The sequence below is a fragment of the Suncus etruscus genome, chromosome 5, assembly GCF_024139225.1.
Source record: "Suncus etruscus isolate mSunEtr1 chromosome 5, mSunEtr1.pri.cur, whole genome shotgun sequence".
In the NCBI taxonomy this organism is placed as follows: Eukaryota; Metazoa; Chordata; class Mammalia; order Eulipotyphla; family Soricidae; genus Suncus; species Suncus etruscus.
Window position 1 is genome coordinate 53375961 of NC_064852.1, and position 26858 is coordinate 53402818.

The 26858-nt window shown below is 40.1% G+C and overlaps 2 pseudogenes; one reads left to right on the top strand and one right to left on the bottom strand.

Annotated features, from left to right (window-relative positions):
- The window catches only part of LOC126008588 (Y-box-binding protein 2-like), a 67674-nt pseudogene that overhangs the window by 36121 nt on the left and 4695 nt on the right, over positions 1–26858 (bottom strand).
- Positions 7477–8331, top strand: LOC126009359 (poly(A) polymerase alpha-like; annotated as a pseudogene).

The following is a 26858-nucleotide window of genomic DNA, read 5'->3' on the forward strand; positions in this document are numbered from 1 at the left end:
TTTTCATTTTATGAGGACTCTCCATATTTCTTCTCTAAACTTCTTATCTGAGAGGCTAAATAGGTGGTTGGAACTTTTGGGTTAACTGAGCTGCCATCTTCATTCTCTATGCATGGTGTTGGCCCCATTCTCATGCTTGTAGTGTGATGCTTTCTGTATGTTGTGCTATGGTTCATTGATTAGCCACAAAGTAAAGCAGAGTGGAGAGGCTCCTTTGTCTCTGCCCTTCTTGAGCAGGGCCAGCTCACCTCTGATCACGTGGCTTCCACAGTCTCCTTTGGACAGGATTGGTCCCAAAAGCTGTAGCCCTGCAGTTGTTTTGGATGTGTGTTTGTGGAGAGGTGGTTGGGTGTGGGAGGGATTATGGGCAGATTGGATAGACCTGGCAGTGCTCAGGACTTACTCCTGGCTCTCTGTTCAGGAATCACTCCTGATAGTGCTCAGGGCACCATACATTGCTGTCAGTGATGAAATCATGATCAAGCACATGTAAGGCAAGTGTCTGACCCTGTGTTATCTCTTTTTCCCTTAACTGTATTTTATTTATTTAGAATCACTCTAGACTTTTTCAATTTCTCAAGCTTTCCCTTATAACTCTAGTTTCAGAATAGTTCTTCTATCTTTAACTCTTTCCTCTTACCCTCGCTTACCTGGACAATTATAACTCAGATATAATTGGCTTTTCTAAGTGGCCAATGTCTTTTGTTTTGCTTCATTTTGTTTGGGGGGGGGAGTACTGAAGAGGTCCTGGGATAACTTGCTGGATTTGTTGTTGTTGTTGTTGTTTTGTCAAGTGGGAAATTAAAAAGTTGAGTGTTCAAGCTTGAATAGAGCTGTATAGGACCTGTTCTTCAAAGACCATCAGAGCCATACCCAGTGGTACTCACATTTCCAGTGATACTCACATAATGGCAGAGTCAGGTACAAGCTAGCGTGGCCCTTAACTGCTAGGCTGCTCCCCAGATTACACAGTAACATTTTGTTTTTGTTTTGGGGTCACACACACACACACAAAAAAACAAGTTACTCCTGGCTCTGTGCTCAGAAATTGCTCCTGGCAGGCTGGGGGGATTTTATGGGTTGCCGGGATTCGAACCACCATCTGTCCTGGATCGGCTATATGCAAGGCAAATGCCCTACTACTGTGCTATCTCTCTGGCCCCGCACAGTAACATTTTTTAAATCAGCCTTTCATTTCTTTAAATCATCACAGATATTCTACTAGGGGATATAAGACTTGGTGTTGGAAGCATCTATTTTGAGGTAGAAGGCTTTAGGTTTGGTGTCTGGCTCTGCCTCCATGTGCAGGCTGTCACAGAACTCTGAAGCCAGGTGTGCTGCTGTCCAGTCCCAGTGTAAGACTCCAATGAGCACCTCTACTTAGAGCCATAGCTAGAACACATGTGAGTTCCACATGTGTGAACATGCATGAACTGGAACATGTGTGAGTTCCACTAGGCCTGGAGAGCAGCAGAGCCAGAAAGTATTTTAGCATCTCAAGTGAATGATGATGAACCCATGGAATAGCATCACAACTCAAGGAAGCAGCAGTTCTTTCCACCTCCCATGAACACCACAGTCAAGTACTGATGGACAACCTGGGTTATCCCAACGGCATTGGCAAAGGGAATAGTAAAGAATTAATTCACATAATGTAAAACTACTTTTGCAAGGCAGACAATTCAGTAGTGTTTTTTTTTATTTTCAATATTCACCCATTAGCATTTTCTGATTCCAGAATATTATGCTTTGAACTACATATACTGTTTGTTAACTATAAATCATTTTTTCCTAAAAGGCTTGTTACAAGATATTAAATATAAAAGCCAAAAACATAAATTCATGTCAGGCTATATTAAAACACCAACATATTCTCCTTTGAAAAATTGTTAAAGGTTGACTGAAACAGACACTCAAAAATAAAGTATTCTTGAGTATAATTTTGTCTACTAAAGTATATTGGTATTGTTTTGAACTATAAATCTTAATAGTTGGTGGACTGAGAAATCAGGTTGGTAATTTGCAACAATTATGTATTTGATCTTTTTTCCTTTGGCCACACTCTAAAATTCCCAGGGGTTACTTCTGGCTCTGCAATTAGTAATTATTTCTGGTGGAGCTTGGGGGAACATATAAGATGTCAGAGATTGAACTCAGGCTGGCTGGCTGGCTGGCTTACCAAACTGGTAAGGCAAATGTCCTATCTTCTTTACTATCACTTTGGCCCCACAATCATAAAAAAAAAAAAAAAGAATAGTATATAATATAATACAGGAAATTGCAAACTCTGCAAAGTTTTGTGCAACTCTTTCAGATAGGTATTTCACATATTGGTGTGTTCATAGCATGGATCAGGCCATTTAGATGATTTTATTTTTACTATGAATCATGGTAACAGAAAAAGCAGTCTACACAGAGTAGCAAGTCTATATTAATTAGATTTTAGGATTTTATACTTTGGGACCACATCTGGCAGTGCTCAGGAATTAGTCCTGGCTTGGTGTTTGAATGTGTCACTTTCAGTCAAACTCAGGGGACCATATCAGACAGTTCTGGGATTCAAACTTAGATGTCTTGCATGCAAAGCCTATATTCAGTCCACTGAACTCTGTATAGATATGCTAGATTGAATTTTTTTTGTCAAATAGTTTTTAAAAATATATACTTAGAGAAATGTGAGGGGAGTGAAGATAGATATGTTTCCAAGAGAGAATATGGTCTTTTCTGGAGGGAGGCAGCCATGAATCAACATCTCAGGTTGAGAGGCAGGCCCATCTCCAGGATGAAGAATAAATCATAAAGTAAAAGTAAGACAATGGACATCTCATATCTGGATGTTATGTCCTCTAAGGTGTAGAATGAGCCTAGATTAATTTTAAATTACAAATGTGCATGTGCCCTTGTCTGCCTGATGCATGTTCTTACTTTAGTCACTACATTAGAAAGTTTGCTAGGAATTGGGATGTAGGCAGTAAAGTCTGATAAAATTCTTGCCCTAGTCTAGTTTATATTCCAGAGATGGAGATGTAATAAGCAAGATCTTGATAGGGTATGTTAAGAGGTGATGAGCACTTGGGATAAAATGAAACAAGGTCAGGAGTGTCCAGTGAAGGAAGGGTTTGACAGGACAAGGGCAAACTGCAGAGACAGTAGATGAGTGCGCTGCTGAAGGAAAGGCATACTGAAGACCTGAAGGCCAAGAGGCAGGTGGTACAAAAGGTCTGAGGCAGGAGCTGCCATCTTGTTTGGGGCCTATAGAGGAGACAGTGAGCATAGCTTCGGAGGTGCATTAGAGGCAGCTGTGGTCCGAGGGTCCTGGAAGTCAGGTCATTCTGGGCTTGTGGGTATTTGTAAAGACTTTAAGTTAGGGGGGGGCAGGGTGGGAGGGGTGAGTGACAAGGAAGGGATAAAGGCCTTTGCAGGGCTCTGAGAGTAGAGATAGTATCTGGATACTGTTGTTAGGAAATCATCTTTAGGAATCAAGCTCTTTTATTTTTAGGTTTGTTTTTTGGGCCACACCTGGCTATGTTGAGGTCTCACTCCTGGCTGTCTCTCATGAATTAGTCCTGACATTGCTCAGGGATTCTGAGGTTTAAGCTCAGGACTGGCCATATGCAAAGCAAGTGGCTTATCTATTGTACTATCTTTCTGGACTCTCAATCCAAGACTCAAGTCTTGGGCATACACTGACATCTCACCACTTTCTCTAGCATTACCAAAATTCTCTCTTCTTCTTTAGGTCTCCTCTCCTCTTGTTACCTGGAGCCGCTCCTCTTGGACTTCCCAAGTTCTACTCACCCCAACATCATAGGAGCAGTTGCCTATGTCTCACTAGACCTTTCAGGCACACTGCACTTCCCTATGTAAGCCCTATGACTCCCCTGTACCTATTGGCCTTCATTGTTCTGTGACTCAGTTCTGTGACTCTGGGCTCACTTGCTTTCACATCTGACTCAAAGGAGACCTGGAATTTGACTCTTATAGCTGTCTCCACCCCATGACCCAGAGCAAAGGTACTGGAGACCAGGAACCTAACCAGTGGCTGCAGTGGTGCACAGCCGGGTTCCAGGAATGGCTGAGGGCACAGACCTCAGAGGTCCAAGCTACCATGCTCTACAAATCCTTTCTCAAGGTTCTGAGAGGCTTTCTTGATGGTAGGGGTTGCGGGGGGACAGGGTTGTAATTCCCCAATGTCCCAGGAGACTTCAGTAGATAAACTGCGTGTGACAGCTGCTCAGAAAGGAGGCAGCTTGCCTAAGGTTACACAGCTTTCACTGAGCTTAGGAGGTCCCCTTGCAGCCATTGGGGCCCCAGAGGTATCAGTTTACACTGATACCTCCCTTCTGCCTTTCCCTCCCCCTACCATGTATCTCTATTCATGGCAGATCTCCTTTCCCCAAGGGCTTCAACCACATTAGAATCGGAGTATGGGACAGGCCTGTATGCAGCCAGAGTTTGGGCATAATTTGAGAAAGAACTCGAGAATCAAATAGACATCTAAGGGAATTTTCTCCTGTGTGCCTCTTTTAAGCTCAAAGGCCACCTCCTCCCCAGTCTCAATTGCCTTCTCCCTTCTCCCAGGCTGAGAAAGACTTGCAGACATCTTCCAGGTCAGGACTCTCTGGAGAGGAGAGGGGACTGACCTCCACACACATCCATAGCTCTCTCCTCTGCACTCTTTCCTGTTTGTAACACTGAAGCAGATTTTCTGAGTACCTGATTGAGCCATTCTCCCAATATTTTTTGAAGTCTTGCCCTGTTCTAATATTCTTTTCAGTTCTACCTCCCAGGTCTGTTTCCTTAATAAGCCTTCCAAGGGGAAGCTGCCAGCAGGGGCTGGATTTACAAGGGGGTGTCATTTCCTGCCATGAATGAGGTGTGTGAGCAAACAACCAAGGGCAGCATGCCCTGAACTTAGCCTCCTTATCTATTTTATTTTTTTTTATTGTTAGAGTATACTTTATGAGTTTCTGTAACCAAACCCATGTAGATAAAATTATACATATTTTATACAGTGTATTGCCCCTGTGCAAATGGAAAAAGATGAATTCAATGTTTCTAGAATTCATGTGACTATTAATTTCGGTATAATGCAAACTGTAAAACTGGAGAAGGCAGTAAAACTGGACGAGACATTTTATAAAGTTGAGAGCACAGTTAAAGTTCCCCAAAATTTAAAATATATATGTTCATTTGTATATATCCCTATATATATATATGTACATATATCTATTGGTTTTATATATATTGGTTTTTTATATATGACCAATAGGGTTAACATGAATGGATACAATACATATATTATATGTTATAATACATATATGTCATATTATAGTGTTATAATACATACATGTACATATAACACATATATAATATATATAGGTTCTGTAGCTATCTGAACAAAATAATAAGGATAACTAAAAGTCCATTGCATGGATTCAATCCCCAGCATCTCATATGGTGCCCTGAGCCCCACCAGGAGTAATCTCTGAACACAGAACCTGGAGTCACTCCTGAACACTGCTGTGTATGGCCTCAAAACTCAAACCAAAACAACTAACAAAACCTAGCAAAGTTCTGGGGCTGGAGAAATAGTACAGTGGGTAAGCCACTTGCCTTATATGCTGCTAACCTGGATTTAATCATTGGCATCACATATGGTTTTCTGAGCCTGCTAAGATTGATTCGTGAGTGCAGAACCAGGAGCAAGCCTTGAGCATCACCAGGAAAAGCCCCCAAGCAATCTAATAAAAATAAAACAAAAATAAGAAACAACAAGCCAGTAAAGTTTTATCTCTATTATTGTTAGACTTGGCACCATTAAAAATTAGCTTTCTAGTCATTAACTAGGAAGAAAGAATTCTAGAATAGTCATACAAACAACTCGGTAGGGCTACTATGAATCTTAAAGCAGATTCACAGGATCTTCTGTTCACAGAAGAATAATACAGAACTGTCCTCCATTTATAATACTGAAGGCTGCATTTCAAAAGGTATCACTGGAGACTTGAGTCTAGGCACCCTTATCTATTTTAGATGAGATCTGGAAATTGGCTCTATCCCTTTACATTTCCTCACAATCCCAAACAGAAAGGAGATTTCTGATTTCAAAGCATGAGAAAATGAAAGACTCTAGGATGAGGTACCTAAAAAAACATATTCTTAAAGCTAGCCCTAGACATTTAAACTCAGTCCAACCAGGGGTCCTCTCATAGTCAGGGACCCAAAGAAGAGGCTGAAGGCCACATCTACATGCTACTCCATTCAAATCCTTCTCAGCACCTCATTCCCTCCCAGAGGAGCCTTTAAATTTTGGGGCCTCCCAACCGCTTTGGGGTGACCCTAAGGTGTGTGCCCATTCACATCCTTTGTCCAGTAATATACTTAGAAGCTGTGTGGGTTGAAAGGTTACTGAGGTACTGCAAGTACAGGGAGATATGAGGGACCCTGCCTGGCTCTGCAGAGAAATGAGAGTCCTCAGCTAGGGAAATACTTAGAGGTGAGGATTTGATATGAGCTGATCTAGATTATGGGGAATGATGAAGGAACCAGAGCTAATGCTTATCCACCCAACAGCTATGCAGCTGACCATGCAGGATAGGAATGGGAGTCTCTATATTGTACAAGGGTAAGCAGCCAAAAAACCTAGATACCATCTTTGTGACACAAGCATGGGGATCATGACAAAGCACCCCAAAGTGAGGCTGGAGGCTGCAGGGGAGCTGGGAGTGTTAGGTTACATCTTATTTTACCTAAAACAAAGATCATACCTGGTTCCTTTGTATGTTCATTTACAATTTAGATTTACCCCAAAATAGAGATAGTCTTACTTGTAAACCTGGGTGGGACTGGCTTAGGATAGCCTGATCTGTCTGTCTTTACTGCCCCCACCCGGGGTGGTCTCTGTACTCAATAAAAACGACAGTTCTGGCAGGCAGCTTGCTCTCCTTATGAGAAAGAAGACTGCCAGACTACACGTGTTTCACTCTCAGCCTAATTTGGATTATTTCATAAGTGACCCTGATTCAGACTCGTTCACTGGGAGTTGGAAGTACAGCGTTGTGGAGTGATTTTATATAGGAGGAATCCAGGTCCCAGACCTCAAAACCTGCTAAGGGCTAGATGTGCCTTCTGGGAAGTCTCCAGGTTCTCTGGAGGTCCCAAACTTCCAGATGGTTCCTGGCCCTAGGATGAGACACAGGCAGGGTTCCATCTTGTTTTTTGCTACAGAGACTCAGCGTATCAAAATAACTTCTGGCCACAACTCTTGATGCAGCTTAGGGCCTGAGTTGCAGAAGTGCCAACCAGAGGAGGAGAAGCACTTAAAGCGGTGGGAGTGGGCATAGGAGTGGGGTTGGACCCAGGGCTGAGGCAGGCCCCCTGTCCTCCAGGCTCAGTGGATCATGCCCAGGGCTGCCCTGGCGGCTATTGTGAGTGTGGTGGTGGTGTGACTGGGTGATGCAGGCTCAGGAGATGATGCTATTTTCAGTTACAACACAGAGGTCACAACCAACAAAACCACCACACAAACAGTAAGACATTACCTCTCCCATCAGCTTAGCAGCCCCCAAGGAGACCAACTGCATCCTTACCCAGAAGCTTAGAGAGATGCTTGAAGCCCCTCAGGGTGTTTAAAGAGGAAGAGTAGCACAATGCAGGATTTTACTTTTGGGGAAGTTGAATAACCTGGTAAAAGAATGGATATGAGAAATCAGTGAAAGCAAGAATCTTCCTTAATCTGTAATTAAAAATGTTGGAGGGAAAATTTTTACATTTGGATCTTACAGAGTAGGAGTACATACAAAAGGTGCCCAAATTGATGCATGTATGTTGTACCCAAGACATGTTGATTGAAGTGACTTTTTCACCTTATTCTATGATAAGTTGAAATAACAGGAAGAAGTGAAAGATTTATGAGCTGTGAAAAGCATTTGTACCAGTTATCAAACTATGTTTTTGATGGAACAGAGATTGATATTTTATTTTCAAGATTAGCACTGCAAACTCCTCCAGAAGATTTAGACCTACGAGATGACAGTTTGCTTAAACATTTAGATAAAAGATGCATAAAAAGTCTTGGTGGTTGCCAGGTAACCAATGAAATTTTACATTTAGTACCAAACATTGACAACTTCAGGTTAATTCTGAGAGCTATCAAAGTGTGGGCCAAATGCCACAACATCTATTCTAATATACTGTTTCCTCGGTGGTGTTTCCTGGGCTATGCTATTAGCGAGAATTTGCCAGCATTATCCAAATGCAGTAGCATCAATTCTTGTACATAAAATTTTTTTGGTATTTTCTGAATGGTATGTGTTTAGATTCAAATAAAATTAATTGTATGTACTGAAAAAAAAGTTTCAACCAGTGAAAAGTGAGAGCATCTCTTTTAGCCCCTATCTTGGGAGAGCAGAAGCAGATCATAGGAGACAGGAAGACAGAGAGACAAACCCAAAGATGCCCCAGAAGAGCCAGGGAAAAACAGGCTCAGAGAGTCAGAGCTCAAAGGTAAGGATTTGCAGTTTGTTTGATTTGAGTGATGATTGTTTACTAGCATCTCACCACAGGGTGGATATAGGGCCAGGGAGACACTTGGGGAGAACTAAGTTTTGTTTTGTTTGCATTTTTTTATTTAAACACCTTGATTACAAATACGATTGTGGTTGGGTTTCAGTCATGTAAAGAACACCCCCTTCACCAGTGCAACATTCTCTTCCCCAATGTCCCAAATCTCTTTCCTTCCCACCCCCCAGCCCTGCCTGTACTCTAGACAGGCTTTTTACTTCCCTCATTCATTCGCATTGTTATGATAGTCTCAGTGTAGTTATTTCTCTAACTGTACTCATCACTCTTTGTGGTGAGCTTCATGTCAAGAGCTGGGCCTTCCAGCCCTCTTCTCTTTTGTCTCTGAGAATTATTACAAAAATGTCTTTTACTTTTCTTAATACCCATAGATGAGTGAGACTATTCTATGTCTATCTCTCTCTCTCTCTGACCTATTTCACTCAGCATAATAGATTCCATGTACATCCATGTATAGGAAAATTTCATGACTTCATCTCTCCTGATGGCTGCATAATATTCAATTGTGTATATGTATCACAGTTTCTTTAGCCATTATCTGTTGAAGGAAAAAAAAAATTAAAAAAACAGGGGCCGGCAAGGTGGTGCTACAGGTATGGTGTCTGCCTTGCAAGTGCTAGACAAGGAAGGAACGCGGTTCCATCCCCCGGCATCCCATATGGTCCCCCCCCCCAAGCCAGAGGTGATTTCTGAGTGCTTAGCCAGGAGTAACCCCTGAGCATCAAACAGGTGTGGCCCGAAAAACCAAAAAAAATAAAAAATAAAAAAAAATATCTGTTGAAGGGCATTTTGGTTGTTTCCAGAATCTGGCTATTGTAAATAGCACTGCAATGAACATAGGTGTGAGGAAGGGATTTTTGTATTGTATTTTTGTGTTCCTAGGGCATAATTATCCCTAGGAGTGGTATAGCTGTATTGTTTAGGAGGTCAATTTCCAGTTTTTGGAAGAATCTTCATATTGCTTTCCATAAAGGTTGGACTAGATGGCATTCCCACCAGCAGTGAATAAAAGTTCCTTTCTCTCCACATCTCTGCCAACATTGATTGTTCTCATTCTTTGTGATGTGACCAATCTCTGTGGCATGAGATGGTACCTCATAGTTGTTTTGAATTGCATCTCCCTGATGATTAGTGATGTGGAGCGTCTTTCCATGTGTCTTTTGGCCATTTGTATTTCTTCTTTGACAAAGTGTCTGTTCATTTTTTCTCCCCAGTTTAGATTATTAGATGTATTTTTCTTGTAAAGTTCTGTCAGTGCCTTGTATATTTTGGATATTAGCCCCTTATCTGATGAGTATTAGGTAAACAGTTTCTCCCACTCAGTGAGTGGCTCTTGATCAAGTAGGTTTTATCCCAGGAATGCAAGGATGGTTTAACATCCATAAATCTATCAACATTATACACAGCATCAACAAAAAAAATAAAAATCACATGATCATATAAATAGATGCAGAGAAAGCATTTGATAAGGTCCAACACCCATTCTTGATCAAAACTCTCATCAAGATGAGAGTGAAAGGTTCCTTTCTCAATATAGTTAACACCATCTACCACAAGTCAATGGTAAATATTACCCTCAATGGAGAAAAACTAAAAGCCTTTCCTCTAATTTCTGGCACAAGACAAGGCTGTCCTCTATCACCACTCCTATTCAACATAGTACTGGAAGTATTTGCTATAGCGATTAGGCAAAAAAAAAAAAAAAAAAAAAAAAAAATCAAGGGAATTCAGATAGAAAAGGAAGAAGTCGGGGCTGGCACGGTGGTGCTAAAGGTAAGGTGTCTGCCTTGCTAGCGCTAGCCTAGGACGGACCGTGGTTTGAGCCCCCGGCGTCCCATATGGTCCCCCAAGCCATGAGAAACTTCTGAGCGCATAGCCAGGAGTAACCCCTGAGGGTTACTGGATGTGGCCAAAAACCAAAAAAAAAAAAAAAAAAAAAAAGAAAAAAAAAAGAAAAGGAAAGGAAGAAGTCAAGTTCTCACTATTTGCAGATGACATAATACTCTACTTAGAAAACCCTAAAGGCTCTACCAAAAAGCTTCTAGAAATAATAGATTCATATAGCAATGTGGCAGGCTACAAAATTAACACACAGAAATCAATGGCCTTTTTATACACCAATAATGATAGGGAAGAAATGGACATTAAGAAAACAACCCTTTGGGGCCGGGCGGTGGCGCAAGAGGTAAGGTGCCTGCCTTGCCTGCGCTAGCCTTGGACGGACCGCGGTTCGATCCCCCGGTGTCCCATATGGTCCCCCAAGCCAGGAGCGACTTCTGAGCACATAGCCAGGAGTAACCCCTGAGCGTTACCGGGTGTGGCCCAAAAACCAAAAAAAAAAAAAAAAAAAAAAAAAAGAAAACAACCCTTTCACATTAGTGTCACACAAATTCAAATATCTTGGAGTCAACTTGATTAAAGATTTGAAGGACCTATACAAAGAAAACTATAAAGCCCTGCTCCAAGAAATGAGGGGACACGTGGAAGTGGAAACACATACCCTGCTCATGGATTGGTGGGATTAACATAATTATAATTGCAATACTTCACAAAGCATTGTAGAGATTTAATGCAATCCCTCTAAAGATACCCAGGACATTCTTCAAAGAAGTGGATCAAACACTTCTAAAATTCATTTGGAACAATAAACACCCTCGAATAGCTAAAGCAATCCTTGGGAAAAGGAATACGGGAGGCATTACTTTCCCCAATTTTAAACTGTATTATAAAGCAATAGTTATCAAAACAGCATAGTGTTGGAATAAAGACAGACCCTAAGATCAGTGAATAGGCTTGAGTACTCAGAGAATGTTCCCTAGACATACAAGCACTTAATTTTTGATAAAGGAGCAAGAAACACTAAATGGAGTAAGGAAAGCCTCTTCAACAAGTGGTGTTGGCACAACTGGTTGGCCACTTGCAAAAAAACGAACACAGATCCCCAGTTAACACCATGTATGAAGGTAAAATTCAAATGGATTAAAGACCTTGATATCAGACTTGAAACCATAAGGTATATATAGAACAACATGTAGGTAAAACACTCCATGACATTGAGACTAAAGGCATCTTTAAGGAGGAAACAGCACTCTCCAAACAAGCGGAAGCAGAAATAAACAGGAGGAAATATATTAAACACCTCAAAGGAGAGCTAAGTTTTTAAGATCACTTATTCTATTGTCAAGGATGCCAGGACGGGATATGAGAAGAGTCAAAATTGAGGTTTTTTTTTTTTTTATCTTCATATTTGATATTGTTACTTTTTTTTTTTAGGAAAAGTTTTAATCCAGATACATTGTTAATTTAAATCACCACCAGGAAAGTGTAGTGGGAAAGTTAGGGGCATAAACAGGTTGTTAAGCAGGTAAGAAGAGGCTTGGGGGACCGGAGAGATGGCATGGAGGTAAGGTGTTTGCCTTGTATGCAGAAGGACAGTGGTTCAAATCTCGGCATCCCATATGGTCCCCCAAGCCTGCCGGGAGAGATTTCTGAGCATAGAGCTAGGAGTAACCCCTGAGCACTGCCGGGTGTGACCCAAAAACCAAAACAAAAAAAAGGGGGGGCCATAAATCATAAATTATGATTCAGAATATGTCTCAGATCAATGTGTACCTGAGGTGAGAAGGAGAGTAGGGTCACTGAAACAATTAGTAAATTAATAAATGTTTGTGGAACTAAAACAGAATGTATCCATCACAAAAATTTCCAGCAAGAGAAGCCCCCTCTGAGTACTGTGTTGTGACTCTTCTGCCTCTGTCTTCCTCAGTGTATTCACAAGGCAGGCAGTTGGAAACTTCATCCTTTTTTTCCTCTATGTCACACTAGTGTAATGTGTTGTCAAAAATCTCCCTACATAAAGTGCTCTATATAAATTTCTCTGTGTGACAATTTTAGGTGATTGCCTAGTTGTGATCCCCCTAGACCAGGGGTCTCAAACTCAATTTACCTGGGGCTGCAGGAGGCAAAGTTGGGGTGATCCTTGAATGCAAAGTCAGTAGTAAGCCTTGAACATAGGGGGGTGTGACCCAAACAATTAAAACAAAACAAAACAAAAAAAGATTCTTCTAGGGCAGGGCCACAAAATGTTGTACGGAGGGCTGTTTGCAGCCCGTGGGCCGCGAGTCCTAGACTTTAAATAATTCTCTCCTCAAGATGGTTTTGAAGTGATTGGTTAAGTGAACTTTGATACAACAGACCAAGGAATACCCTAAATATTAACTTTTAAAATTTTCTAACTGGGGGTTAGTATTTCAACATATGAACTTTGAAGGGACACAAACATCCCATTCATAATAAACATATATAGAATATCCTAAGAATTACTAAAACTCAATCATAACAGGATAAATAATCCAATTTAAAATTGATCAAAAAATTGAATAGACATTTCATCTTAATCAAATGATTAACTATTATCTCAAAAGGTACTCAATAATTATCATTTTTAGAAAGGTATTAAAATCACAATGAGATATTTTATATCTAGCACCTTGGCTACAATAAAAGATGGACAATAAAATTAATGTTGACAAGAATCTGAAGAGACCAACACTAATTGGTAGCTCTTTATAGATCTTGGAATTTCTTTCTTTGGTGTGTGTGTGTGTGTGTGTGTGTGTGTGTGTGTGTGTGTGTGTGTGTGTGTGTGTCTGCTTTGGGTAATACCTGACTCATGCTCAGTACTCAAGGGTCACTCCTGGCTGTACTTGGGGGACCATTACAAGATGCAGGGGAGTTAACTGGGTCAACTGTGTGCAAGGCAAGTGCCTTATCCACTGTACTATCTCTCTGGCCTTTCAGACTGGGGGAATTTCTTAAAAATAAATACAAATTTACCATATTTAGGAGTATATCTACTGAAACATGTAAAGAACCTTTATGATGAAAATTATACTTTTACCTCTGAAAGATATTAATGAAAAATTAGATAAGTTAAGAGTTAAGTCTTGTCCTTCATCTCCTTCTCCGATACAAAGTTTCAACCCTCCATATTGCATTTCAAAAACAGTTAGCTCAATAAAAATTATTATTTTTGACAGTTAAAAATCTATTCAATATTGTATTGAAGAGACAAACATCAAGAGTAACTCTAGAGGAACTAGTATCATGAGTTATCATGACTAGAATAAGTAAACAAACCAATAACATAGAGATATAAAATAGATATAAATACATGTTGAGGTTTTATTTATTTATTACAAAACTTGCATTGTACAGCAGAGGTGAAACAGACAGCACTACTATAAACACTACTAGAATAATTAATTGGCTTACCAAGGGGGAGAAATCCCTACCTCACACCATGCAAAAAATGATTCTTTTCCTAGAACAAGTGAAGCTAACCCACATTCTTTAGTAGAAAAAGGAGACAAAATAAAAAAGAAAGCACAGGTATGCTTACTCACAGGTAGCATAGTGAATCTCTAGATGATGAGTGTTGTGGGAGGATTTCGATTTGAACACGAGAAGCAGAAGGCATTGAGGTATCAGCATATGTTCTTCATTTAAACCTGGTTCATGGTTTTAATTTTTATCAGTGTTCATTTTGTAATTACTTATTAGTTTTTAAATATGGAATATGGTTTCTATATGTATAACTCACAAAGAATAAACAATAGAACAGATGATACTATGTTTTCCCTTTAGTCTTGCTTATCAGATTATAATCACTCATTTGAATATATGTTGATTCATTACAAAACAAGACACACAAGGTCAAGAACAATGTCTAATGAATTTATCTTTACAGATTACCTAAACATTTCGTAGGTGGTCAACAGCTGCTCAGTGAGTGAACCTGTTACTACATAAAGTTAAGCCTGGGCTTGTGAAGTGACATCACACTTAACCTTTGCCCTAAAGTACTTAACAAGTGACCACCCAGTGCATGTGGGGCCATGACTGTGGTAGAGAATGATACTCCAGTCCCTCAGCTAGGGGAACTTGTGGGTGACTACCCTGGAGAAACTTCAGTATGACCATCTTCAGTGGGATGGTCTTTGGCAAGACCTGGCAGGGAAATGAGCCTATGTGGAGCCAGGTCCTGTGTAGAGAGGCCCCTGTAGAAACTATAAACAATGACAATAGTCTTGGGGCTTGTTCCTAATTCATGACCTGTTTATGACTCACCATGAATCCAGCTGCATAGCAATGATAACAACTGTCTCTGATCCAGGAGCCCTGGGCCTTGAGAGATAAGGTGAAAGGCCTGGATACACAGAGGAAACTCTTTTGTAGCAGAAGGAAGCTTAAGTCTAGTGGTTTAGAAAGATCAGCTGCATTTATGCTTCCTTAACTCCATGGCTTGGAAGCTAGTTGCTGATTAAGCGTGAGTCAAGTTAAATCATAGATGGTCAAGTCATAATGAAAAGTGAGGGACATTGGGATTTACACATAAAAGCATTATTGGGGTGTACATGTGAAAGCCTCTCATGCAACACCAGACATGAAGGCAGTCAGTGAAGGGTGCAGCTCCAGCCCCTGGGATGGTGTCTAAGAAGAGCAAGTGTGTATAAGAGACGCTTTTATTTGAGATTGGTGTGGAGGTCCAAGGAGGAGAAGATTGGGTGGATTTAAATAGTGGTCTCCAGATATTGGTTCTTTTTCAGGGGGGGTGCACTCCTGGAGATGAACAGGGGTTACTCCTGACTCTACGCTCAGAAATCACTCCAAACAAGTTTTTTGGGATCATATGGGATGCTGGAACATGGGTTGGCTGTGTGCAAGACAAATACCCTACCCATTGTTCTATTGCTCTGGCCTCCAGATATTGTTTCCTAAGTAGACCCCTTGAGCCTGGAAAGAGATCCTGTACAGACCTAGGAAGGGAAGCACCTGTTCTCAGAACCAGGTTTTTGTGACAAGTACTGGAACAAGCTGGGAAATATAATACTGACAATATAAATTTCTGCATGATTTGACTGTAAAGAGAGATACATATGCTCAGAGAGAGGTTCCAAATTTTTGAAATTATGTTGGGAAGAACTGCATATTGGAACAAGTGTTAATGCTTGGCTGTGAAGTATCAGTGCCACCCTTGTCCACTGTCCCACAGCATTTATAGAGTCCCCCTTCCAAACCAACTCTACTTGTGTATAATACATAATATATATCACCAGCACATAATGTGCTACTCTGTGAGGTGATGATGGAAAACACAATCTTTTTTCTCTGAGTTCATCTGGGCATATTTATTTTCCTTGATCACTTCTGCCGAAGAACACAGCACATTTGGTGATCATGTGAAAGGCATGTCTGTTAATTTCTATGTTGACACTGAGAGGTGATGAGCAAGTTTATAAGAGTTGTTTATAAGAATTAGCCACATTTTAAAAATCATTTATGGCATCAGTTTTAAATTTAAACATAGAATTACAACTCCACAGAACTTTTTATTAACAATACATAGGCTTGTTTATTATGATATGCAAGCACTTTCAACTGTACATTGATGAAAAGAATTTATGCATACTGAACTCTTAGTTCCATCAAGAGTTTGAACATTTTAATCAGTATAGAAAGTGTTATACATGGTTAATGACTTGAAAAAAATCACAGTAGAAATGCTAATTAAGCATTAAAGGATGAAGTTGATAGGAAGTGAGGCAAATTTAAAACTCTATAGTAAAGAATATGGGAAAGGACTATAAAGAGAATATACATTGGAACTGAAAAGATTGATATGCTCTGGGACTAATAAAAAGAAAACCTGTACAAATATTGAACAAATTATAAACTATGTGGCAGACTTTGTCAAAGCTTTTTAGCAACTTTACCTCTTTCTTTTCCCTCAAAAATTTAGAAGGACTCTCCCAGGGTTAAGAAATGCTAAAATAATCTAACCCGTGATCTGGAATTTAGAAAGTATGGAACTGATTTGTCGAAGTCTTTTGGTTTTGATTGAGCCAATACAGAACCTTAAAAACATTCGTGCATTGATAAGGACACAATACCCATCAGTGGAGACCGCTAAGCAGAGTCATCTTTGACTTCCAGTATATTATCCTCAGTACTACACTAAAAACTCTCCTGGGAGGCCATTTCCTGAACACATATGTATGTGTACAATATGTCCCTCAACTGCACATATACCTCTTTGCTCTCATCCATCTGCCTAATCGCTTTTCCTGGAAAACTACTAAACTGTTTACTTCATCCTAGTTCTGCTGACCATAGAACAGGACTTTAGGTTCTTTCTTCAGAGCTTGCTCTCCAGGCTATGTGGTGCACATGCTTCTCTACTAAGTTATCAACAAAGATCTTCTCTATTCTACTATTGTTTCCTGTGCTTTTGGGGAGTAACTTGAACACAAAATCCTCAGGTCATTACAGTGATCCCTGAACAAGCAAACATGCTGCAGAATTTTAGATTTTAAACTAGATTTTAGATTTTAGACTTTAGCCATGATACATGAGGAAGCCAGTGTGGTCATTGACAGTCTGGGATTTTATAAGAATCTGACAGCCCTATGTGGTCTGAGTCAAAAAAGAAGCCAAGAGAAGTCACTGGGATGTATGGAAGCAAGTCAGGTACAAAGTTGACAGCCCCTGAGTGATATAGAGACAGAGACAGAGAGAGATAGAGAGAAAGACAATGTATGAATACAAAGAAGCAAAGTTGGCCTAAAGAGATAACACAGCATGTAGGGCACTTTTCTTGCAAATTACAAAGCCCAGTTTGATCCCCATCATCCCATATAGTCAGTCCCCTATTAATGCTAGGAGTGATCCTGAGAAAAAGCCAGGAGTTGGCCCTGATCATTGTTGGGCATAACCCAACAACAAATACAACCAAAAAAGAAACAATAAAAGAAGGAAAGGAAATTTTAAAAGAAGCAGAATCAGGAAACAAAACAGGGTCAAAGGCAACATTACCCAAGAATTGGTTTATAGAACTGAACTTACCACAGTGAAAAGATTCTGAGACAATGGCATTGGAAAGCAGGCACTGGTGGACAATGTGGGATTGGAATGTTGGATCCATGGAGTCCTATAGAGGAAAGTGTTGTTAATCATCTTGCCTCAAAGAAAAGAAGGAAAAAGAAAAGAAAAAAAGAAAAGGGTCTGGAGTGATGGTATGGTGGATAAATCATTCACCTTGCATACACCCTTTCCAGGTTCGATCCTTGGCACCTCATAGGCCCCCTGAGCACCACCAGGAGTAATTCCTGAGTGCAGAGTAAGTTCTGAGTACCACCAAGTATGGCTGCATAACAAAACAAAACAAAACAAAAAAGAAAGAAAATAGGCTCCCAAAGGAGAAGAGAGTGGAGATATGAGATATCAGGTAGCTAATATCCTTAGCACTGAGAATTCACCTTTGATGACGACCTCCAGTGCTCCAGTGTTTAGTCTACAGCTTCTTGTTCCTTAAGCCCCTCTTTACTGTCTTTATTCCTTGTCCTGTTGTTGCTCATGTGTTGGTTGTGGATCCTGGCTCTGGGGGGAGGGGGACTGGGTTGTGAGTTTGGAGTCCCCATCCATCAGACACAAAGGCCCACAAACATTGTGATTCCGGGCAAGGAATGACCCCCTGAGTGGCTCCTTGAGCCCCAGCTACCTTCTTTAAACAATTTAGTTCTGAAAACTGAGGCTGCCTCATGGAAATCTGCAGTTCAAAGCCTCATAGTAGCCAACCTGGGGAGCTGTTGACTACTCCCTCAACAGTGTCAGTGACATTCAGGTTCTCACAGAACATAGGACATTAGACTTTGGGCCTTCAAGGAGGCTTCAGAATGCAAGACTCAGAGCCCCATGGACCCTGAGTCATGGACTCTGAGCCTATATCTAGATAAGAGAAACAGAACTTGGTTAGAAGTTCTGGCTCCAGGGCTCATATCTCTGTCAGGGTGCTGTGAAAATCTGCACAAATATTTGTAAATGTCTTCTCAGATTCAGGCTCTGGGGAGAGTCCTGCCCACCACTCTGCTACTTGTTTTCTGGTCAGCTAAGCTAGGCTTAGCTTAGTCACGTATGTCTTAAGTAAGTTGAAAGTTCAAGCAAATAGTTAAGGAGGCTAATCCATCACAGAGAATTAAAACTTTTAGTCAAAATACAAAAACCACCATATGTGATGGAGTTTGGGAACTCTGGTGGAGGAAATTGGGATTGGTGTTGAAGTATGATATGCCTATAACTCAACTATCAATAACTTTTGAAGTTATTGGTAAATAACATGGATCTTTAAATAATAATTATTAATAAATAAAAAAATTCTTTAGTCATCTTCCCTAAAATCCTCAATTTTCACATATGAAAAATAAGAATGACTCTGAAATTGAATCATTGGGGACAAAATGAACAGACCTTGTCATGATTTGGATAAGTAAAGTAGGAAAGGAAATGAGAGTGAGTTACTGTGAGTTATAATTTAACTATAATGGGGATATAAATAACTCAAGAAAATACAAAGTCAATAGGGAACAATGGTACAGAAGGTAGGGTGCTTGTTTGCAAGTGGCTAATTTGGTTTCCATCACTGGCATTCCATATAGTTCTCTGAGCACCATTAGGAGTAATTCCTAAATGCAAAGCCAGGAGTAATCTCTGAACACTACTGGGTATGGTCCTACAAGAAAATAAAAAAATACAAGGGAAACAAACAACAAAACTAACTTAAAAATTCAGAGAAAATTCTGCTGGTTATTGGAGAATAGCAGTTGGTAGATAGGATGAATGAGAGGATATCTGGGTGGCAAGGGAGTATGGTGATGGATGTGGTGAGTCCTATGCACAAAGTTGCATTTCTAAAAGCTGTAGCTCCAAAATTTTGTAGTACTGTAAATCAGAGATAAACCAATAGAAGGGAAGAAATAAATATAATAGGAAACATTTTAAAAACATAGAATGATAAAATGAAAATCAGCACATCTCCAGGAAAATTTTTTACTTTGGCAAAACTAAATCAGATGATTTTTGCTTTACTATTTGTGTTTGAGAAATGACCTATACTTAATATTGTAGAAAAGGAGCAGTATCAAACATGAACTAGACATGAAATTGAACTAAAATTATTTTTGAAACTTTGTCATATATAAATTTATAAGACTCACTTCAAGCTATATAATTGATTTAGAGGACACTCAATCAGTGCTAGAGTCACCGGTGATCACTCCCCAAAGGAATTCAGGCAACCACAGTGGACAATTAGTGGGGCTGCCAAAGCCAAACCAGGGTGGAACAGGCATGTGGTACCCAGATAGAACTTGGGTTTCACCTCATGCAAAGCAAGTGCCATTTCTCTATTGCCAGGTCTCTGCCCCTTAAATAGACTTTTAGTTGCTTATTCTCTGTTATATTATTATTTTAAAATTATATTCTTACAATGCCATAACTGAGAATTTTAGGATTATATGCAAAGTGTCAAGATTATATAGAGGCACCATTGTTCATCATATTGCTATATTATTTATACTTGTGAAAATGTGAAAACATGCTAAATATATGACAATAGGGATAGATCCATGTAGGATAGAAATCTATTGTGGGTAAAACTATATGATATTGTTCAATAATGCAATTTGAACTGATGATGTAATTTCTTAGGCTTTAAGTTTTGTTGTTTTTTTTTTTTTCCAGCCACACTCGGTGATACTCAGGGGTTACTCCTGGCTATGTGCTCAGAAATCACTCCTGGCTTGGAGGACCACATGGGGCGCTGGAGGATTGAACCACGGTTTGTCCTAGGCTAGCAAGCACAAGGCAGACAGATACCTTACCGCTTGCATAACCGCTCCTGCCCAGGTTCTAAGGTTTGATAAACAATACCACTTCCCCTCTTTCCTTAGGAATTTTGGATGATGGAAAATTCTCACGTAGAAATTGGCATAAAAATAGTTTTCCTAATGGGTCAGTCACTACTGAATTTCCCACCCAGGTCAGGGATGACCTGTTGTCAAATATTCTCTGTCTTCTACCAGGAGGCTGGAGGAGCAGGACTGTAGAGCAGTGTAGAAACTCCTGCTTCCCCAGAAACCCAGGAGTTGAACGTATGGAGAAATGGACCTAGAGAATAGACCATAAAACCAGTTCCCCAATGGCATCATAGGCCTGTCTCACTTGCCAAAGTATTTCAGAGAGAATAAAATAAGGAGATGTGAGCATTGTCCTGGGGGAAAATTGAGCACTCCAGGGCTGGCAAAATATGGCTAGCAAAATATGGTCAACTATTGACCTTCAACAGAACAGTTACTTCTCTATGCTTGAGAAGAGTGGGTGTGAAGAGAGACAAAGAGAGTGTATTCTCTCCAACATTCTGTGAGGGGAAGAAGCCTGAACATTTCTTCTTTATTGACTCCCCAATATATATTGTTATGAGAATATGTAATATATGTGATTACTATGTCTATATTCTCATACATAAAATATAGTATATTTTAACTATGTATTTTTATATGTTATGGTTTTGCCATTAGCATTTATTACTTGTATAGTAAAAAATACAAATACAAAAAGTGTGGAGACCAAGATACCAAAACCAGTGTACACTTCCCGACATCACAATAACTAAACTAAAGGAAAGGGGGGAAGAAAATAGAGTATTTCCTTCTTTATTTATTTATTTATTTATTTATTTATTTATTTATTTATTTATTTATTTATTTTTTGGTTTTTGGGCCACACCCGGTAACGCTCAGGGGTTACTCCTGGCTATGTGCTCAGAAGTTGCTCCTGGCTTGGGGGACCATATGGGACACCGGGGGATCGAACCGCGGTCCGTCCAAGGCTAGCGCAGGCAAGGCAGGCACCTTACCTTTAGCGCCACCGCCCGGCCCCCGTATTTCCTTCTTTATAAAATGTATTGTATATGCAAAACTTGTGAATATTTGATTTTGTTATGTTTTGAGGCCACATATAGTTATGTTAAGGGTTCATTTCTGTTATAGCTCAGCGACTATATATGATGCTGGGAATGAAACTGGCACCAGTTGCATCTAAAGCAAGTACTTTTTTGTATGTTCATTTGTTTATTTGTTTTTGGGTCACACCCAGCAGTTCTGGGGTTATTCCTGGCTCTACAGTCAGATATTGCTCCTGGCAGGTTCAGGGGACCATATGGGATGCTGATATTCAAACCACCGTCCTTCTGCATGCAAGACAAATGCCCTACTTCCATGCTATCTCTCCAGCCCCTAAGGCAAGTACTTTTACCCAGTAGTATATCTTCAACCCTTTGTGGAACCTTTTAATTATTTCAGAATAAGAAGTTTAAAATAGACTCACTTTATAAGATTATAAAGATAAAGAGAGTGATTGATGTCATAAGCATCTTTAGATAAAGTGAGTTTGTAGATGCTTTGGACCTAGTCAAGATGAAATGAACAGTTAGGATTAAATAAAGCAGTCAATTTGAAACCATTAAAAATATTGAATAAAGTGTATGAAATAATAGTTTCCCAAAAATGGGACAAAAGCAACAACCAGTGATCTCTGAGAGCTGCAAATTCAATGATATTTACAATATTCGTATTTCTTCATAGAAAGAGTCTGGGTGATAGCACAATGAGAAGATATTCAGGTGAGTTTCAGGGAGCTTGTTGACTTGAGAAGGGGCTAAATGTGTGGGTAGGTCAGTGTGGTTAGGTTTTTTTAATCTTTATTTATATATTTATTTATTTATTTTGGTTTTGGGGTCACCCGGCAGTGCTCAGGGGATACTCATGGCTCTATGCTCAGAAATCGCTCCTGGCAGGCTCAGAGAACCATATGGGATACTGAGATTTGAACCACCATCCTTCTGCATGCAAGGCAAACACCTTACTTCCATGCTATCTCTCCGGTCCCGTGGTTAGGTATATTTTTAGGATAAGTATGAGAGAGAAGATAGTAGAGAACTTAGACACCAACAGTTTGTACTGAGCTGCCACATGGTCTGAGATTACTCACCCAGAAAGAGAATTGCCTGAAAGGAATAGAGGCACAGAATTCAGGCCACAGAGCTGAAAACAGTCTGTTCCCACAGCCAGAATAAAAAAACAAAACAAAACTTTAATTCAAGGCATTTCAGAAAAAACACAAAATAGAGGTGTTTTGCTTTTCTGTTTTCTTTTTTTATTTCTGATTTTCTTTTGAGCCACACCCAGCAGCGATTAGGACTTACTCTGGTTCTATAGTCAGGGCTCACTGCCAGTGGGAACCAAGGGAACATATGCAGTAATGGGGAACGTATTTGGTGCCAGTAATTAACCCTGGGTCAGCCATGTGCAAGGCAAGTACTTTACCTTCTATACAATCTCTCTGGTCTTAAACAGGAATGTGTTGCTTCCATAGTGGGGATGACTTACTTTGTATGAGCACCACCTGCAGACCCACCTAGCAGGCTATATAAATAAGATCTAGAATCTTCAAGCTTTTCCAAGTAATGTAACCATGCCCCAGAACAAAGAACAAGAAATTTACAAAAATACATCAACATGTAAAGTCTGGCATTAAGTGAAATGTTGTCAGGCAGGCAAAGAAGTGATAAATAAGACTTATATAGGGGAGACAAATTATACATTGAACCTTCCCTAGAGCTAACAATAAACGTTAGAGTTAGCAGAGAAGAACATTGACAACAGTTATTATAACCATGTTCCACCTATTCAAGAAATTAGACAAGAGACTGAATATGTAGAATGATAGCAGAGAAAAATATAAAAAAGACTTTAACTTCTGGAGGTAAAAACAGCATTGCTTGAGATTAGATTAAATGAATGAGTGAATAGAAAATTAAACATTGCAAAAGAAAAACTAGTGAGCTTGAAGATATAACATTAATCACTATCTCAAACAATCATAGAGAGAAAAAAGAGAGGGAAAAAATAAACAGAGTTATGAGATAATTTAGTACTAGTGTTGTTAATTTTTTGGTTTTTGTTGTTTTTTAATTCTTAATTTGTTTTTGAGAAACACTTGTTAGTGTTCAGAGAGTATACTTGTTCCCTATTCAAGGTACTTAGGGACAGATGGCAACTGGGGATTGGATCCAGTTCTCCTGAATACAAAGCACATTCTCATTCCACTGAGTTTTTTCTCTGGTCCACCATGAGACTATTTTTTAAAAAACTGAGTATACATGCAATTGGAGTTTACAAAGAGAACAGGAGAAGCTAGAAAATAAAGAAAAACATTTTTTCAAAATTAATGGCTAAAAATATTCCACATTTGATGAAAACTATAAACTCACAAGACTAATAAAACATAAAACAAGCTCTGAACATAAGAAACATGTGGAAAACTGTCAAGGAGCATGAAAATAAAACTATTCAAAACCAATGAGTGATAAAAAGATATGGTTATAAGAAATTAGAGCAGCAAGCTATGTCTATGCAGAGGGTCAAAGATAATGATGAACGCAGTCATCACTAGCATCAGCAACAAAAATAGAGGACATAGGAAGAGAATGAAAAAATGCAGTAGAACCATCTGTCAACTAAGAATTCTATACCTAGCCAAGAAAAAAAAAAGAAAGAAAGAAACTAAAGTGAAGAGGACCTTGTAAGACATACAACAGCGGAAATATTCCACCCTCAGCAGATATTCAGCATAAATAATGTTAAAAGGAAGTCTGTGGATTGAAAGAAACTGGCACAGATGTAAACATTCCTGATATACACAGGAATGAACAATGCCAATAAATTAATTGATTCATTATCTAAATATATTTAGAAGACATGATTTCTTGAGAAAAACTAAAATCAAGGCAACAAAGGGAGGGTCTGGAGAGATAGCACAGTCGACAAGACACTTACCTATCATGTGGTTGGCTCTGGTAGAGTAGGGTTCCCTGAGCACCACCAGGAGTGATCTCTGAGTGGCATTGGGAGTAAGCCCTGAAAACCACTGGGTGTGACCCAAGCCCTTCCCAAATTATAACAATATGGTAGCATGGAGTTCATATAATATGTAGGAGAAAGCCGTGTCTACCAGCAAAACAACTGAGAGTGAAGAAATGTAGTCAATCTGCTATAATGGTCATACTTCATGGGAAATACTGTGATGCCACTTGAAAGCACAGTGTGACAAATCAGTGTTTCTGTGCTTTTGTTGGGGCTGGTTGTGTTTATGTTGGGGCTGGTAGAGCAGAACAGATAGGAATGGAAAGATGTAGGAGTATCTGGGCTCAGAGCTGCTTTGAGGGACCTGGACAGGAGGTGGATACACTCCTCCTGCTTGGACAACATTGCAGGCCAGAGTGAGTGGGAAGAAGCCAAAGCAGTCTTGAACAAGCTAGACCTTCTAAGACTCAGTGCTCAACTTCAGAGGGATAAGGCAGTCCTTATCAGAATACTCTGTGGCTTCACCATTGGTTTTTGTGTGTGTTACTCCAAAATGTAATGAAATAAACTTCCATACTTACAGAGCATGACTGCGATGGATCGAGCAAATATTTGCCAAGAAAAAAAAAAGCACAAAAATTTTTTTCTATCACCTACAGCTCAAAGTCAAGTGCCCTTTTTGTATTGGGGGGAAAAAAACAAAATAAAAATAGAATTGAGTAAAGGTTGTAGTATAACAGCCATTTAGCCCAGGCATAAAAATTTATTTTCCAAATGGATGATACCAAGACCAAACAGTTGTATGTTCATTTGGTGGAAATAAAAAAAATGATCAGAGGGGCAGAGAGATAGCATGGATGTAGGGCGTTTGCCTTGCATGCAGAAGAACAATGGTTTGAATCCCGGCATCCCATATGGTCCCCTGAGCCAGCCAGGAGTGATTTCTGAGCATAGAGCCAGGAGTAACCTATGTGACTCCCCCCCAAAAAAAACCCCAAAATAAAATGATCAGACTTGAATACCAAGTTCAAAGCAAACGACAACAGAATCGATACCCAAGCTACATCAAGCTGTACAGGGGGGAACAGTTGCACTAGCATTACAGAGGGTAGAGGAGGGAGAAGAAGGATGCATGCTGAGAACAGGGGTGGAGGGAGGACAACACTGGTGGTGGGAATGCCCCTCCATTCATTATCACTGTGCCTTAAATATTACTGTGAAAGATTTGTAATTTACTTTGACTACAATAAAAATAAATAAAAATAAATCATTTTCCAAAAAGTGTGGCTATAGTTTTGAATAATCTTTTGCTCACTTTTCTCAGAGACATGCTGGACCATGCTGGATCTGAGGCATTCAACTTTATATATCTATGACTCAATGCAGTGAAAAAGAAAGATTTGAAAAGTCTCACTAATACCAACACAAGTGCAGCTCTCTACAAGACTCGATCTCAGAGATTGGGGGCAGACTGAGGAGGGAACCTATAGCGGAGGCCAGAGGGGCCTGAATTGGTGCAGGTTGGTGTGCAGTATGTCAGAATAGAGACTGCCATGAAGACAACAGGCTTCCGTTGACAGAAGCAAAGCTGGGCTTCTGAGGCTTTTCCTGAAAAAGGATTTTTGCAGCAAGGGGAGTTTAGACAAGAGAACTGGCTCTCACAGCTTCTGTGAGGGAGCCCTCTCCTTCTCCGCAGTCCTGGAAGTCTAAAAGCCATCTGCACAGGCATGTTTTTTCTGGGTGGGCACAAAGGAAGCCCTCGTCTAACTCAAAACCAGTGAGGATGAAATATAAACCTCAGCAAGTTATGCTTAGTGGCATGTTTTGACATCACAGGAAACCAAAGCTCTGCCAAGGAAAAGCCGAGAGCTTTTGGAAGGGTTCCAAAGGACATTTTCAAACTTCTCACTGCCAGTGGGAGTGGGACTGAAGGTTTGACACACTGTGTGGGCTGCAGGATCCTGCTTCCCTCTCAAAAGTCAGAAATACCCTCCAATATGATCCCCAGGGAGAAAAAAATCTACAAGAGCCATAGAACAGAGACTGCAGCTAAAGAGGGGGTCAGAGTGATCCCATCTCTTGTCCAGTCCCTCCAGACTTCAAAGATGTGGGAAAGAAATGATAAGGGGGGCTGAGTGGGAGCAGGAGAGGAGAAAGGAAGAGAAGATGAGGCAAGGGTTCAGGATGAGCTGGAGCTGGAGACAGATCATAGATCAGGGCACATTTGGGCCCTGGCCTAGGTGTGATACCCAGAAGCATGGCTGTGGTTTTCCTTATTTGATGCCACTTTTAAACACAGAAAAGAGCAAGGAATATTTCTGGGAAGTCATTGGTGTTTACCACCCAGTGCATGGCTTAGCCTGAGGGAGACAGAGGTGAAGAAGACATTCATTCTTGCCTTGCCCTTGCCACTTGATTTTTGATTCAGAGCCCTCTGGGGGAACAACACTCTTTATTGCAGCTGCCCTGGTGGGAACTGCAGTAGATGGGTGCCCTGGAAGTGGGTTCTGTATATCT